General features: G+C 35.2%; 1 protein-coding gene and 1 pseudogene across 1 annotated transcript in view; one reads left to right on the forward strand and one right to left on the reverse strand.

The window, feature by feature from the left end:
• Window positions 1-17,220, forward strand: part of ARHGAP15 (Rho GTPase activating protein 15) — a 473,358-nt gene that overhangs the window by 454,271 nt on the left and 1,867 nt on the right. The gene's annotated exons all lie outside the window — the stretch shown is intronic.
• Window positions 3,294-3,673, reverse strand: LOC134571214 (cytochrome c oxidase subunit 6C-like; annotated as a pseudogene).

Here is a 17,220-nt window from a genome sequence, read left to right on the forward strand (position 1 = left end):
GCAATACTTATTCTACAGTTATGAGATTCTAAAAAGAAAATGTAAAAAACATTTCTAACCAACCTACTCCCTGTCATCTCGACCCAGTTTTAGATAAGATTTTTCATGGCCAGTATTTAAATGTCCAGTTTACACGAGCGGGGGTCATGGAATTTTTTCCGCTCCTACAAATTAAGACCTGATTTTAATATTTTTGTATAAGCTGTTTAAATTATTGAATATTTTTGGATAAACTTTAAAAAAAATGTTTTTTAAATATTTGCTTACAAAAAATATCATATGTAAATACATAAAAAGATTTCAAAATAATAAAACAGCGCATTTTCATAATATTGAAAGCTTATCCAAAAACATTAAATCGAGGCCATAATTTGTAATTGTATAAATATATTTGGACAAACATACAAATGCTATTATGCTTTTTAATTAGTTTTTTTTAATGAACTTATTTATCAAATAGACCAAACTTTCTTCTTTGCTAAAGCTCCCAGAGTATTCATTTCCATCTCTGATTGTGTATGTATTTGCCTTATTAGAATAAACATTAATGTCAATGTTATTATTATTAGTATTATTATTATGTAGTTTATAATAACACACTAGGAGATCCCGCAGAGTTCTATCTTCCTCTGCTTGCCTCAGCAATATAGTTTTTTTTACTTCATTTTATCTCTTCGTGATTATTTTGTGATCATGTTTACTGTTCTCTTATAGGTCTATGTGTTAATAATTGCGACTTGTGTTTTTTTTTTTTCTTGATACAGTGAATTTGTAGTCTCGGTTTTCAACAACAACAAAAAAGATAGATAGATAGACAGACAGACAGAGACAGACAGATAGACAGACATACAGACAGACATATAGATAGATAGATAGATAGATAGATAGATAGATAGATAGATAGATAGAGAGACAGACAGACAGATAGATAAATTGATAGATAGATTCATAGACAAACAGACAGACAGACAAATTGATATATAGAAATATAGATAGACAGACAGACAGACAGACAGACAGATAGATAGATAGATAGATAGATAGATAGATAGATGCATATACAAACAGACAGACAGACAGATCGATAGATAGACAGACAGACAGACAGACAGACAGACAGACAGACAGACAGACAGATAGATAGATAGATAGATAGATAGATAGATAGATAGATAGATAGATAGATAGATAGATAGATTCATAGACAAACAGACAGACAGACAGATCGATATATAGATAGATAGATAGACAGACAGACAGATAGATAGATTCATAGACAGACAGACAGGCAGACATACAGACAGATAGACAGACAGATAGATAGATAGATAGATAGATAGATAGATAGATTCATAGACAGACAGACAGGCAGACATACAGACAGATAGACAGACAGATATATAGATAGATAGATAGATAGACAGATAGATAGATAGATAGATAGATAGATAGATAGATAGATAGATAGATAGATAGATAGATAGATAGATAGATTCATAGTCAGACAGGCAGACATACAGACAGATAGATAGATAGATAGATAGATAGAGAGAGAGACAGACAGACAGACAGACAGACAGATAGATAAATTGATAGATAGATTCATAGACAAACAGACAGACAGACAAATTGATATATAGAAATATAGATAGACAGACAGACAGACAGACAGACAGATAGATAGATAGATAGATAGATAGATAGATAGATAGATAGATGCATATACAAACAGACAGACAGACAGATCGATAGATAGACAGACAGACAGACAGACAGACAGACAGATAGACAGACAGATAGATAGATAGATAGATAGATAGATAGATAGATAGATAGATTCATAGACAAACAGACAGACAGACAGATCGATATATAGATAGATAGATAGACAGACAGACAGATAGATAGATTCATAGACAGACAGACAGGCAGACATACAGACAGATAGACAGACAGATAGATAGATAGATAGATAGATAGATAGATAGATAGATTCATAGACAGACAGACAGGCAGACATACAGACAGATAGACAGACAGATATATAGATAGATAGATAGATAGATAGACAGATAGACAGATAGATAGATAGATAGATAGATAGATAGATAGATAGATAGATTCATAGTCAGACAGGCAGACATACAGACAGATAGATAGATAGATAGATCATTTGCATTCTTCTTTGTAAATAGCTTTTACTGTATCTGTGCAATAAAAACAATAAATACTCATTAAAAATAAATGTATTTAGTTGCTGGTTTCATAATTAGCATTGTGACAGCATATTGGCTAGCTCTAAAACGATCTGTGAATCCTAATAAACAAATAGAACTTAAAAAAAAGAAAAAAATTAAGGAGAAGATTGTAGACTGGAAAGATCCCCAATTCTACTAGGAACAAAAATCTGGCAGTCAAATATAAGAAACTGCTAACTCACAACAGAGTGACCTACTGGAAGACATATGCCAAAAAGACAGCGTTTTATACAATTCTTGTGAAGTAGCGTCGTTCTGTCTATACCATCTGCAGATTTATTATTGTGCCACAATAAAAAAAAAAAAAAAAATAGAGTAACAGTTCCTGAATCTTATTGAACTGTAACCAAAGGAAAGACTCCAGTAAAATGGGCGCCACACCCACACCTACTGATGTGGTCCAAGTTTTTTTTCTCGTTCTTCCCTAAAAGCACCTAATTAAGAAATCCTGACTCATTTACATGGATCTGTTTGATCTAAATTACACTCCAAACCACACCAAATTAGCAGCATCTGTGAATGTGAAATGTTTGTTCCCTGTGTCTGCTAAAACAGGACCAGTTCTGGACAGCACATGTGTAAGTGACGAAAAAATGATTTCATATAACTTACCTCTATGATCTATTTTCCTCTAATAATTCATACTGAGAATAAGTAACGGATAGAACTTGATGATTATTTCAGTCTGCGACAAAATATGTTTCATCATCAAAGCTATAGTGAAGTAGACCACCAACTTGGCTTCTGTCATTGATAAAAAAAAAATAATAATAATTCTAAAGAAATTATTGGAAAGTTTTAACGTGCCAAGTTTTCAGCAGTATTTAAAACAATTACATTTTATAAGCTGTATAATAGTAATAGGAGATGGAGATTTATATTTGCAAAAGTTTCAATTACTTATTTAGGGACCAAGCTACAATTCATTATAGAGAAAACATTTTGGAAAGCCTAGGATTTTTCCAGAATCAGTCTTTTTTTTTTGGAGAGCGATAGTATTTTATTTATAGTATAGTATAGTATATTTTTTATGGCCAGCACTAAAGCCTGCTTCCAAGGGTCCAAACACACCCGCATTTTATCTTTTACATTGTATTATTCTCTTGGTCGAACACAATGAAAAACACCAGCTTGCTTCATAGCTTCGTATTCCTTTGTGGCATCAAAGTTCTTGTCATAATCTGCATATGCTCTCTTCCTTGGCTCTGCAACGCCAAACTTGTACAAAGCTACGACTTCTAGAGAGACAGCAAAGGCGCCGAAAATGTGAAATCAGAGGCGTTTACCCAGAAGGCCTCTTATTTGAGGTTTAGCTAGCAGAGCTGATGACATGTTGAGTTTTCTGTGGGCCTCTCACACTGCCGCAATGTCCTTCTACAACGAGACCTTCCTCCTCACGCACACTGGAAAAAGAACTCAGAATCAGTATTTTTTAACCCTAGGTTAGGAGACGACAAGAACACATTTGAGATCATATCAGAGACTAGCACAACTTTTTAGCTCCAGGTGTAGACTATAATAATGTTTTTTACGATTACAGGGCATTCTTATATTACAACTTTTTACTTCAAATATAGGAGAACACCAAGGGTTTAGTCCTCCAGGAATCTTTTGGCCTAATTAGAAAAGAACTACCAACTTTTATATAAGTCTGAAGACCTTCTGGATATTTTAGCACCAGGTGTACGACTCCCTTCCAACCCCTCCCCCCCCCCCCAACTCCCCCCCAAAAATTATTTTTACAAAAATATCCCAATAGCTGGGAAAGCTATAATACTATTAATTTGCCCAATCAAAGAACTGGAGAAATCGGATTTTAGAATGTCAAGAATGTTGCTAACAACATGCTCAACATTATATATATCATCAAAACGTTGACCAATAAATATATCATTTTTTACATATGAGCTACAAGTGTAATAATATGGTTTTCATAAGTTCATGTACACATTGTACTTTATAAATAATGAATGTTTTAGCTATCTTCCACAATTCACAGCCAGTCAATCAGAATATAAACTTTCTCGCCATGAATTTATTTACTCAAGTTAAACAGATCAGGTAAGCACGAATATTACATGAAAATGTAGGACATCAAATGAAACAAACAGCAATGTTTTAAATACCCCTGTCAAAAAAGCATAGTTAAAAAAGTTACTTTTTCTTGTAGTCTCTTTGTTGTGGCATTCACTATAATAGCATGGAGCCAGAAGTCTTCCCCTTGTCTACAGTGCCTGGATTCAATAAGCAGTTATGTACGCAGATTATGACAATGTGGTCAAGAAAACCAGATTTTTTCACTCTACCTTTTTATCCTTGAGAACATACAATCTGGTGTTTATTTTTCTTGTCCTCATTCAGCATTTTAAAATATTCACAATTTGAGTCAGGCTATGCTTATTTGATATGATTATTATAACTACGCTATAGACATAAGCAGAGTTGCATTCAAAAGAATTCTGTCTGTTTAACAAAAACACCATTTGCATATTTTGTTTTAAATATCAAGAAAATAGAACCAATATTTCATCATTTATCAAGTATATATTTTTTTCCCAGTGAGAAGCCAAGTTGTACGTCTGTACGAAAATATATATATACATTTTCAGTTCTTGTCTGTGATAATATAGATAAAAAAAGTGATTAGTTTAATAGAGTTAATAGACCGGGACACATTATAAACTGTTAGAGTGTCACATTTGCAAAATTAAAAAATAATGGATTTATTTAATTTGAGATACAATTTGAGTATTTACAGAAGTCTGATTGAACGCTTTGGAGATTTGTCCCAGGAAGAACAAAATAAGTTGCGATTAGGTGTCTGCTAAAAACAAAACAAATAGGAATGAAGATAAGATATTAGATTTCTATACAAATAAAAACTGTACAAATATGCATATTGATCAGAAACCAAATTGCAACTGAATGTATTTATTCTGAAGGATCATTTTCAGTCTGTCATTTTTCTGAATAACCAAGTAATTGTACAAGATAGTTTGCTAGTTACACGTGGAAATGCATTAAAATGTATTAATTATTGAAACAAAGTGAAGCAGAAAGAAAGGTCCAGTAACAGTGCAATAACGTTTTCGTATTGGAGATTTGCTTTGGGCATCCTTCGAGCATTTTCCTGTGGTCTTATTGGTCACAAATTTTCACAAAAAAATTATTATTGTACGGACAATTTAGAATTGCAATAAAATAATTTCCTTCAGTCCTGTGATTCTGAAATAACAAGCTGATTTCGTGATGTTAGTCTTACAAAATTGAGCATGCCTCCATCAATATCTCGTAAAAGATACATTTGTGAAATGAATTACCAGCAAGGAATGTCCATTTTCAGAACTCTAATCATTGTTCTTGTTTTGCTGTATTTTGGTTTGCTCATTGCGAAATTGACATAAACATAAGATGTCACTTTAAATATTTGGCTTCAGCCGCCCTGCTTGGTTTTGAAATAAAACGTGTGCCTTGATGCTTTCAGTATGCAACGCAGACTGTTCATTATGTAACAAGTAAAAGCCATGAGTTCAGTCCCTTACCTCACTTGAATCCTTGAAGTACTTAATGCACAAACAAAAGAATCACAGTTCAATTTCAGAAACTGGCTGCCATAGGGAGATTCAAGGGTGAATGATATATCTATCACAAAATGTCCAGTGTCATTGTGCGCTGCCCGTTTATACGCTGACCTTCATCACAACAGATAGACTCCTGACCCTCATAAGATAGAGCCTTAGGGGAAATGGCACTGAACACCAATTCCTATATCCTGTTGTTCTGTGGTCTAAATTAAGTGCTAATTAATTACCACTGGCATCTTTGGCATTCCCTGTCAAATTGGATTAAGTTTATCCTTTCACTGTTAACTCAGAAAGTTCTGAATCTTTCATTTGAGGAGCATGTTCTTGTGCAGACAAACAAATATAGGAAATATAAGGAATCACTCCCAATATCCTCAGATGGCCACACACATCCTGGGGATATTAGGAGTTACAATCTTCAAGCATTATTTTTCTAATCTAGCCTGGCGTCAGTTAGTTGTTTTAATATAATCCTTTTTTACTAATACATTTTGTTTTGAATTTCTGAAACATTACTTGATAATATTTCCATATATATTTTAGTATTTGTACCCTGAAAATTCATTAACATGGTTACTTTTTGCAAAAACATTCAGCAAAGTACATACAGCCACTCTCAGAATTTGTAATAAATTAACTAAATATCTAGTTTGTGATTGGATTGCAAGACAAACTTGTGGCTGGTCCGCAGGGCTTCTCTATGAAGTCTCTTATTGAAGAAGAAATGGGAGAAGATAAAGTTACTAGATGTGCAGGTATTGCAAGCCAAGATTTCATATACCCCTTTAATGCTCTATTACCTATTTATTAACCGTAAATCCCATCCCATATATGAAGGGTTGTAGATTAATTCATGGCTCACATCTATCCTGCTCCAGGGCCCTGTCATGTCATCCCAATTTATTTCTCTGGTGTCCCACATCCTGAGACACCAGGGGACTGTCCGAGGCAGCACAGAGCATGCACATAATTAGACATGCTCATGCTGTACAGTGGGCATTTTGAGCATGCAGAGAATGTTTCAGCAGCTCTTCCTGCAAGTTCATGTAGGTTGGGTCCAGAGAGGGTGTCGGTCAGCCTGGCATACTTGACTCCAGGTGGGGAAAACCTATTCAGTGGTGCGCACACACATTTTCGCAAGTTATGTTGCTAATGATGCCCCCATGAAGGCCCACCTATCCCAATTTCATAAATACCAATGTTGGGAGGTATGGATTAATCCTGTCCCACACATGGGAACAGAATCTCCACAGCTCCACCTGGATACTAGTGAAGAAGTGAATTTATATGTACTCAATAAGCCCTTCAGCTAGTGGGATGATGGAAGTAACAAACTGGTATGGACCTCTTTGACTTAACAGTAAACCCCTGAATTCGGGATGAGGACCAGATATAGAACAACGTCAGTTATACTGGACTTGTCCACGAATACTACTGAGCGTTTGGCTTGTAAAAATTGGCTTTAAATATGTTTGTGATCAGTGGTAAAGCAACTGGTGTCACTAAGGCCGTGAGTGCGACCAGGCCCTCTGTGTTCCACCTGTCACAGGGGGCCCAAGAGCTAGCTGGCTGGCCACGGTAGGTCCCTTTTTTATTTTTGCACAGGGCGCTGTGATTCCTAGTTACACCCTGTTTGTGATGTACATTAACCGTTCAAGGTTTTCCAAATCAAGGTTTTCCAACAGTGCTTTAGATACATATCTGGTGGTCCAGCATGAACCAGTAGATCTGTAACTGTTCACTCAAGGTGCTTTATATGAAGGGCTTATGGAATGGGAGTGCAGACTTATGACATCATATCCTTGTGTTCATTTAAATGGTGTCCACTCACAAGCATACATAGCACTAATTGGAAGCGGTGACAAACACTTGGGAAATAGTTTCAGTAATAAAGTGCAATATAGCAAAATAAACAGACATGGTCATTCATTGAAGTGTGATTGCATAGGGAATGTACATTTTCAGGTCAAAATAGCTGAATTAAAAACATAGCTGACTTGGAAAATGTTTCAGAATTGGCTATTTTGGCATAGAATTCACTGACAGTTCATAATTACTGAATAATTCCGAGGCAGTAAATTTGTGGAATTCTATACAGCCTGATGCAGCAGGTTGACACAGTTGTGCCTGAACTGTATTGGGATGTCATTTGCTAAATCTTTAATACAAATATAAAAAGAAAACAGAGTCTCCCACGAAAAGGGTTAACACAATGTGTATGCATACAGGTACACTCACATCTTTCCAGTTTTATAAACTAATTGGACTTCTAATATAGGTTTTTAGGTATATGTAACCCTGATTTAATTCTGTTAAAAAAATCACTTGTCTGGCTTATTCTGCCTATACCCTAAACTCCTGCATTTTTCATTCTTAGAACCCTCTTCTGCTAATATTATTATTATTACTGGTATTTATATAGCGCCAGCATATTCCGTAGCGCTTTACGATATTATTAAAGGGGGAGATTTAACAATAAATGAGGCAATTGCAAAAACTTACAGGACCAATAGGTTGAAGAGGTAGTATAACACTCCACTCTCCCAAAGCAATATCTCACTTGCACCTTAAGTTACATGTGTTAAATTCCATGATAATTATCGTGTTTTTTTTTTTCTAATACATCGTTAGTCCAATAAATGAAAGTATCACCATATAGTGCAATACTCCTGTTATTTTGTTATTTGAATTATTTGACTAACAAGGCTGCTCCTATCCACGATTTTATGGAATGTAACATCTGATATTACCTTTAAAAAATACCTTTGAGTGTATTCTTTTGCATTTAAGGTCCAAGGTTTGCACCCAGGCAAGTGCATAATGATATACACATATGTAATATGCCATCTGATTGCAGTCCACAGAATAATAGCACGTTTTCCCAAATATGTAGAAGGTGTATTATAAGTCACAGTAAACACATTACCTTAATGACACGGCTTTGACCTACTGTTGTAAGCTTAAGCAGCACGAGTGCTGCAAATTTAGCTTAATCCGATGAAAAGCCTAATTATTTCGGATTATTTACTTTTAGCTTCCATAAACACAGCAAAGGATAGAGAGACATCTAACCAAATCGAGGAAATCATGTCATTCTTTAAATAACTAGACTGGGTAACATATTAACGGAACCCCAGGAAGTAATATCGGTTGTAGAATTAACCTGCATGATTTAGTATTTCCTCACTGCAAATTTTTCCTAAAAACTATTGTGCTTTTTATACTAACTCTGGCATTTAAGGATGAATCAGACTCCATATCGCATTGTGTTAGTCCAGTTGGCTCCGATACTTTGGCGTAATTTCTCATACTTTATTTCACTTAGTTGCTTGCACTTATCATTTTGTCATGACAACGCTCCGTTGTATTCCGAGCTAAATTATATGAGTCAGTTCTGGATTCAGTCGTATTGTTTCTTTCTGGCCCTGGTTTAACTTGTTCACACATTGCACATGTGATTTCCACAATAAAACAGTATCTGCATTTGTAATTTTTTTTTTTACCGATCCGTGTTCAAATCAAAACTGTATCAGCACTTATCTTTTTCTTTGATTTGCGATGCTGCCTTATATATAGAGATGTCCTGGTAATAATGTAATTTTTTTCAAAGATGGACGAATGGATAGTTCGTGTATTGCGTACTGAAAAGTTATTCTAAAATGTATAATATTAATATATAGTATGGGGGAGAACATGAACACATTTTAAATAGGTATGCGTGCATCTGCTTAAATGAAAAGAAATAGCTGTTTATTACTATACTTAAGCCATGTGAGCATTCCAATACATTTTTTGTGATGTTTCATTTTTGGCATATTAAAATGGAATTAACGTGGAGAAAAATAATGGGATACATTATGGCACTTACTTATAGATAATGTGAACAATACAATGTCACACATGTCATTCCAGCCTTTAACTTTCAGCCTAAATTGGTTCTCAGTTCTCCACACTTCCCGTGTTTAGTAAATATACCCTGATAGTTACTAGTGGTGTAATAGAACCAGTTGTGGAAGATAGCTTCCCATTACTACAAGGTCTTTGTAACTAGAAGATTTTTTTTACTGGAAAGAATATATATATATAATATGTATTTCATTTTCAAGCTCTAGATCGTAAGCTCGTTTGAGCAGGGTCCCATTTTTGGACTGTATAAATTATTAGTAAATTACCCTTTATAATATTGTAAAGCGCTGCGGAATAAGTTGGCACTATATAAATAATTATTAAAAAAAGCATGTTTTAGGAAATACAAAGAATACAACATACACTGATCAGCCAATATATTAAAGCACCTGCCTAATATTGTGTAAGTTGCAAGGTGGGGCTTCCGTGGATTGGGTTTGTTGTTCCAGAACATCCCACACATGCTGAAAGAAAATGTATCTCATCAGACCAGGCAACCTTCTTCCATTGCTCCATCCTGTTCTGATACTAACATCCCCGTTAGAGGCATTTCCGGCGGTAGATAGGCATCATCAATCAGTCTGCGGCCACGTAGCCTTATATTTATTTATTTAAATAATATTTTACCAGGAAGGATACATTGAGATTTCTCTTGTTTTCAAGTATGTCCTGGTTACACAAAACATTGCATCGTTACAAAATGGCACAATAAAATTCAAAAACAATATTAATATACAACATAAATACAAAATTTAACATAGAATGGGGTATAAAATATATAATCAACCATGACAGGTGCATCCTGTTTTTGAGATATGTAAAGAGGGATCTCTTCAAGGATTTTAGGCCTGGGGAAGACTTGAAAGTGTGCGGGAGGTTGTTCCATAATTGCTGTGCTCTGTAGGAAAATGAGGATCGAGCCGCTTTCTTTTTGTATTGAGGGAGACTAAATAAAGTGCTGGTACTGGATCAGAGGTTATAGGAGGTGGGGACAGCTGGGAAGAGCACTCTGCTCAGGTAGGGTGGGAGCTTCCCAGAAAAACTCTTAAACACAAGGCAGGAAAAATGAAGGATGCGGGCAGCGACAGCCAGTTTATGATCTATAACAGAAGGCAACCTTGGGCTCCTCCCTTGATCCTTTTCCAGGATTATTGCAGTATGAGCATTTTGGGGCATGTAGTTTACATCATCTGGAGTGCCAAAGCTTGTCTATCCCTGATCTGTACACTAAAACTGCTTCATAATGCTAAAGTTGTTTTGGTGCTTACATCATCCCTTTAAAATATAATTAAAACTGAGTGTTTTATAGTTGAAGTCTCTTTTATGTTCCGTATATTGTATATATATTGTATTATATATATGTTGCCTAATACGTAAGAACAACAACCATTTGGCAAATGATTAATTTTCTTCTGACTTCTTAAAATAGTGTCAAAGATATCGGCATCAGTTTGACAATAACTCATTTAAGATTACATTAGACTATGTCACTGCTGCAAACATTTACAAGGGCAATTATGTCAGAGTGAGTTAGGGAGAGGTACGATTTTGAGGAACCAGGAGAATTGGTAAAACCTGCTTGGTTGTAAATCAACATGTTTTCTTATTGGAGTTCATTTTGTGGTGACACTATTTAGTAGACACACCACTTTGGGATGTGTTAAATGTATAGTAAAATTGCCTATTTTTTTTCTGCAAGAGATAAAAAATTATTGCTGTACGGAAATACAGTATTCTTTAATATATAGTATCTGCTGAGCATAATGTAAGCTATGAATATTTTTTTTTAAATTTCACGAACGATAATTTAAGTCCTCAAGGTTAAAAGTAACCAAAACAAGACATAAAATGTAATTCTTCCATGCTTTTAAACAACAGCTGGATTCATATTGGCATGACTTAAATGTTCTGCAGTTGCACAATAAAACAATTCTTTAGAAAAAAAAAAATGAAATAAACCACAATGAAGGAGGCTTCACCTCCTCTGTGTACAATAGCGCAGACATTTATAATATGGATTTGAGGTGAAGAAAATTATGCATTTTTTTATATAAACTGAAGGATTTGCTGTTTGCTAAAGATAAGTTGCAATGTGAAAAAAGTGTAGGTAACCTCTATCAAAATTGTACTTGGCAAACTTTCAGGATAACGGGCTATTTACAGACTGACATGGTAGATTTAAAAACTGTACAGTGATAGAAACATAGAAACATAGAATGTGACGGCAGATAAGAACCATTCGGCCCTGATCTAGTCTGCCCAATTTTCTAAATACTTTCATTAGTCCCTGGCCTTATCTTATAGTTAGGATAGCCTGATGCCTATCCCATGCATGCATAAACTCTCTCACTGTGTTAACCTCTACCACTTCAGCTGGAAGTCTATTCCATGCATCCACTACCTTCTCAGTAAAGTAATATTTCCTGATATTTTTAAACCTTGCTCCTCTAATTTAAGACTATGTCCTCTTGTTGTGGTAGTTTTTCTTCTTTTAAATATAGTCTCCTCCTTTACTGTGTTGATTCCCTTTATGTATTTAAATGTTTCTATCATATCCCCCCGTCTTGTCTTTTCTCCAAGCTATACATGTTAAGATCCTTTAACCTTTCCTGGTAAGTTTTATCCTGCAATCCATGAACCAGTTTAGTAGCCCTTCTCTGAACTCTCTCTAAGGTATCAATATCCTTCTGAAGATACGGTCTCCAGTACTGCATACAATGCTCCAATTGAGGTCTCACCAGTGTTCTGTACAATGGCATGAGCACTTCCCTCTTTCTCCTGCTAATACCTCTCCCTATACAACCAAGCATTCTGCTAGCATTTCCTGCTGCTCTATTACATTGACTGCCTACCTTTAAGTCATCTGAAATAATTACCCCTAAATCCCGTTCCTCGGATGTTGAGTTTAGGACTTTATCAAATATTCTGTACTCTGACCATTTTTACATCCAAGATGATTTATCATATACACTTATCCACATTAAATGTCAGTTACTACAACTCTGACCATTTTTCTAGTTTACCTAAATCATTTGGCTTATCCCTCCTGGAACATCAACCCTGTTGCAAATCTTTGTATCATTCCTTGATACTCTCTCCCGAAATTCACAGACAACACTTAGTTTAAAGGTTACTGTTGACTAATAAAGTGGATTGATTTTATACTTTAAGGGTTGCTCCAAGCACCATAACCACTTCACTGATTAGAAATGGCCACGGGGCTTGGGGTCTGTTTGTGTAGTTTGAAATGCTGCACGTACAGAAGAATATGCACATTGCTGCCGGAGGTATAACTTATCATAAATATTACATCTGTACATATTGCACACCTCCCCACTGCCATGTACCAGGAAGTGAGACTCCCGTGGGTTAGGGGTAAAGTGGGTGTGCCAGTAACGCGATTCTGTAACTGGCTGCGCCCAAAGGTTCGCCTGAATTACTGGCAGGTCACGCAGGGAGGGAAAGTGACATCATCTATGGAGGAACAGACTGCAGGGATAATTTATCTTTGGTGTAGGATCGCAGATGAGTATTTGCTTTATATTTTCAATATTATTATTAATTATATTTTTGATGGGAGAACCAGCCGAGAAAGAGTTAGTCCGATTAAAAAAAAAAAGTGTTTTGCTAAAAGACTGTTTTTGGTTGAAGTAACCCTTTAGGAAGCAATGCTGGACATCTAGACATATTATCTGACTTGCATATATATCTGCCGGTTTTACAGGACCAGGTCACTGCACCTTCCCGTCAAATTGTTGGCGAGTGTTTGCTACTCTTTATCCACGTGTACCTTATTATTGCTAGCACATTTTTACTGGAGTGTTTAATCTAATTCATGCTATGATTAAACCAGTCCCATATATATATCTTTCCAATTTTATTTCTATAACCGTTGATGGATATTCATCTATTTTATATCTACTAATCATAATAAAAGTAAGCTTTCTATGAATAGTACATACAGTTACATTTAACACACTAGACACATTTGAACTATTTCTTTAAACGCCAATATTTTATTTTGATAAGTCCTCGCAGGGGTAGAATATTAGTATAGCACACTACAATTTATTTCTGTGCCTGTGATGAATTCACTTCCTACTTGATTCCTCGTACAGAAACATCTATATCTTGGCACATCCAGCAATGCAGGATTTAACAAATATGTGCTCAGGGAAAGATGTGAGTGCTAGGCTTTTCATGTAGTCAAGAAGCATCTCCGATAAGTGGGATTATTTCAATAAAAATTCATCTTAGTTAAATTTTGTAAACATACATAAATATAGTCAGTGCAGTAAGAGAGTTACTGGGAAACTTGGGGAAAAAAAAGGGACAGGAAATGTACAAAAATATTTGCTTCCTTGTAATAACAAGCGATGAAATATATTAACTCTTTTAGTGCTAGAAATGGATTACAGCTATGTATAATTAATAAGTCATAAGAAATAGAATATTCACAAAATAGAGATCTATTCCCTAAACTGATTTTAGGTTGCACGGCTAAATTTCTAATTGATGGTCCTTATAATACACCCGAAAGGATCCCTCTAAGCACTATGTCAATTTTCTCATATAGATAGTAACCTGCACCCACTCTCATTAAAGGATTATTATAAACCCTTTCTAACTTTATTTTATAATGCCATATTGGGCACTAGTATCCTACCAGGAATCCAGCCCAGATACGCCAATCTGTTGTCATGTCACATCGCTTCTTCCAATCTAGAGGCTCAGAGTGTATGCATACACTGTGAGCTAAGGAAGAGAGGGAGTGTGAGGTGGACTACAGGGGTGGACAGAGCTGGGGATTATTAAAAAATAACAATATTTAAGCATGTAGGGATGTGGGGAGGACTGGGGGACAGTGCACCAATGGAGGGAGAGGTATAAAATCTAATTTTGCAGAGAATCAAAATTAGGCAGCCCCGAACAAAGTTTCAGGTTTCACATATGCTGGGGGTGCAACTAGCCCCCAGCAAAAAAAGTACATTTGAAGATGAACGCTGCACATACAGATTGCTTATTCCATGACCACTTCCAAAAGCAGAAGTGGTTATTGAGGTTGGAATAACCCTTTAATTAGAGTTTGCTATATCTGCAGTGAAATGTTAAATGTTGCAATTATAAGACAGCCCCTAAGGCTGTCAATCAACAGCTGTCATTTTCCATTCTAAGAAACCTATATCAATTTTGTCCAACTTGAGCATGCAAAATGTGCATACTGGACAAACTAGTAGGAAGAATCTCTCTCCTTCTCCTCCCTGGAGACAACTGAGGGCAGGCTGCATGCACATACAGGTGCTACCAGTTTATCAATCAATTATACTCATTCATTGTACAGCGCTATAGAATTTGCAAGCGCTATATAAATAATAAAATAATAATTCTCTTCAGCGGAGCTAAGGTAGGAGAATAAACTACCTATCCTTTAAACCAATGCAATTCAGAGTTTGTGGGATAGATAAGGCCTCATAGACCAGAATTAGACGTCCCTGCTGGTGGACTTCTTCCTTGATAGAAAGGGGTCTGATTTCCAGAGACATTTGTGATTCAAGTGCAGTAGCTTTAGCCAACATAGTCACTTAATCTCATAGTGATATTCGATCTGCAACCATTAGGGTATGATCAAACAGAGGAAGGTAAGGGTCTTCCTTTGTCTTACACCTACAATAGTAATGATGGCATTACACCTACAATAGTACACCTATAATAGTAATGATTACATACACCTACAATAGTAATGATTTGCTAAACACAAAAAGTAAACCTACATTTACCATCCAACTCCTGTTATACTACTGCCTTAAATGCTTCAAAAAGAGATTCTTACAGGTTTCTAATTCTTTAACAAAATAATTCTAAATTACATCTAATGTAACTGAACCTGTTTACAAAATACAATTTACAATTTATAATCTATATGCCAGGAGATTTGTACCATTTTAATTTTTTTTAATGGTCTTAAATGATAAAAATTGTAAAAAAAAAAAAAAAAAAGGTTTTATTTACAAAATGTCTTGCAGGTAGAGTTGATTTTATACCGATTTGAATTCCCGATGATTACAAATACAAGAATTGGCATCAAATGCAGAGCTGTCATGAGGCTGGAAAATGGCAGTGCTTAGGTCAGCCAAAAAAACAAATAAGTGTGTAATTAACTTTCGAGCATAAAGAGGCTCATGTTTACCTTTCATTTAACTCTTAGCCTCTCCTTTGGTTACACACACAAGACAAAATAACACAGGTTATTGGCACAAGGAGTAAATGTTAATGTTTTTATTTAAGCTCATTTAACAGGTACTTATTGAGTAAGCAAAAGCTATATTGTGGTATGCGCAAAAACATCATTACTTAAACCCTTTGCCAAGGAAAATAGAACACCTTTAACAGTATGAGAACCAAGCCATCGCTATGCAATATGTTGGCATTTGCTCTGAATCTCAAGGGGTTAAATCCAGAGAGTATTAGTCATCTTTTAATCATTACAAAGCTCTTTTGCACTTCAAGTTTAAGGCAAAAATATCTGAAATCTTCTAACTGTGATAATATCCATAATATCGCTTGTAATTATTTTACACCGAATGTTCCATTTTACAGTAGTTCATATGATTTAATTAAGGGTTAAAGATACACATATTACTAGTTAAAGATTCTATTTTAACCCTTTAATTTCCAGAGTACTAATTGACACATTCCAAAGAAAAACAAGTGAATTATAGTCATTCTCATAAAACGACCAAACGATCACTAAACGACCCTCTCTAAATATAGACACTGCGGGACACTGTAACCCATAACAAGAAGTCCTTTTATTATCCTGGGACAGCGATAATTAACTTGGCACTCCAGATGCTAGTAAACTACATTCCCCATGATGCTCTGCCAGAAGTATAATTTGAAAACATTTGTTGTTCCTGAATATACTGTTGTCCTAGGATTAGCAGATTAAATGTTACTGTAACCTTGATCTACAGGGATGTGTCCCTGGTTAAAGTACTATTCTGGTCACTGGTTATAGTCATTTTTTTATTCATATTCTAAATCACAATTTGTTTTATTGTAAAAAAAAAAAAAAAAGCTCCTGCTAAAAGAAGACTTTAAGGGAATAAATGATTAATGGAAAAAAATGGAAAAATACGGTAGTTAAGTAAGGGGGATATATATAAAATTATAGGTTTCATATCTTTTACAACTGGATAAAACAGATAAATAAAAAGTAAACCGAAGTTCAGATTCCCACTAAGCTTGGAGGCAGGAATGATCATATATTATATTTTTTGCAACTTAAATCCTTGATGCTTATTGGTTGTTCCTCGACAAGTCAGCTGTTAAGGGAACCCTATTTAGCATCCTTTTAGCACCAGGGTCATCTTAGTTTTGTATTTTTTTCATATTCATCCACCAAAATAAAATGGAAATGTTACCTATAGAAAACTAAATCAGCAGAGAAACTGCACAGTTCATCAATATAA

This window comes from Pelobates fuscus, chromosome 8, assembly GCF_036172605.1.
Source record: "Pelobates fuscus isolate aPelFus1 chromosome 8, aPelFus1.pri, whole genome shotgun sequence".
In the NCBI taxonomy this organism is placed as follows: Eukaryota; Metazoa; Chordata; class Amphibia; order Anura; family Pelobatidae; genus Pelobates; species Pelobates fuscus.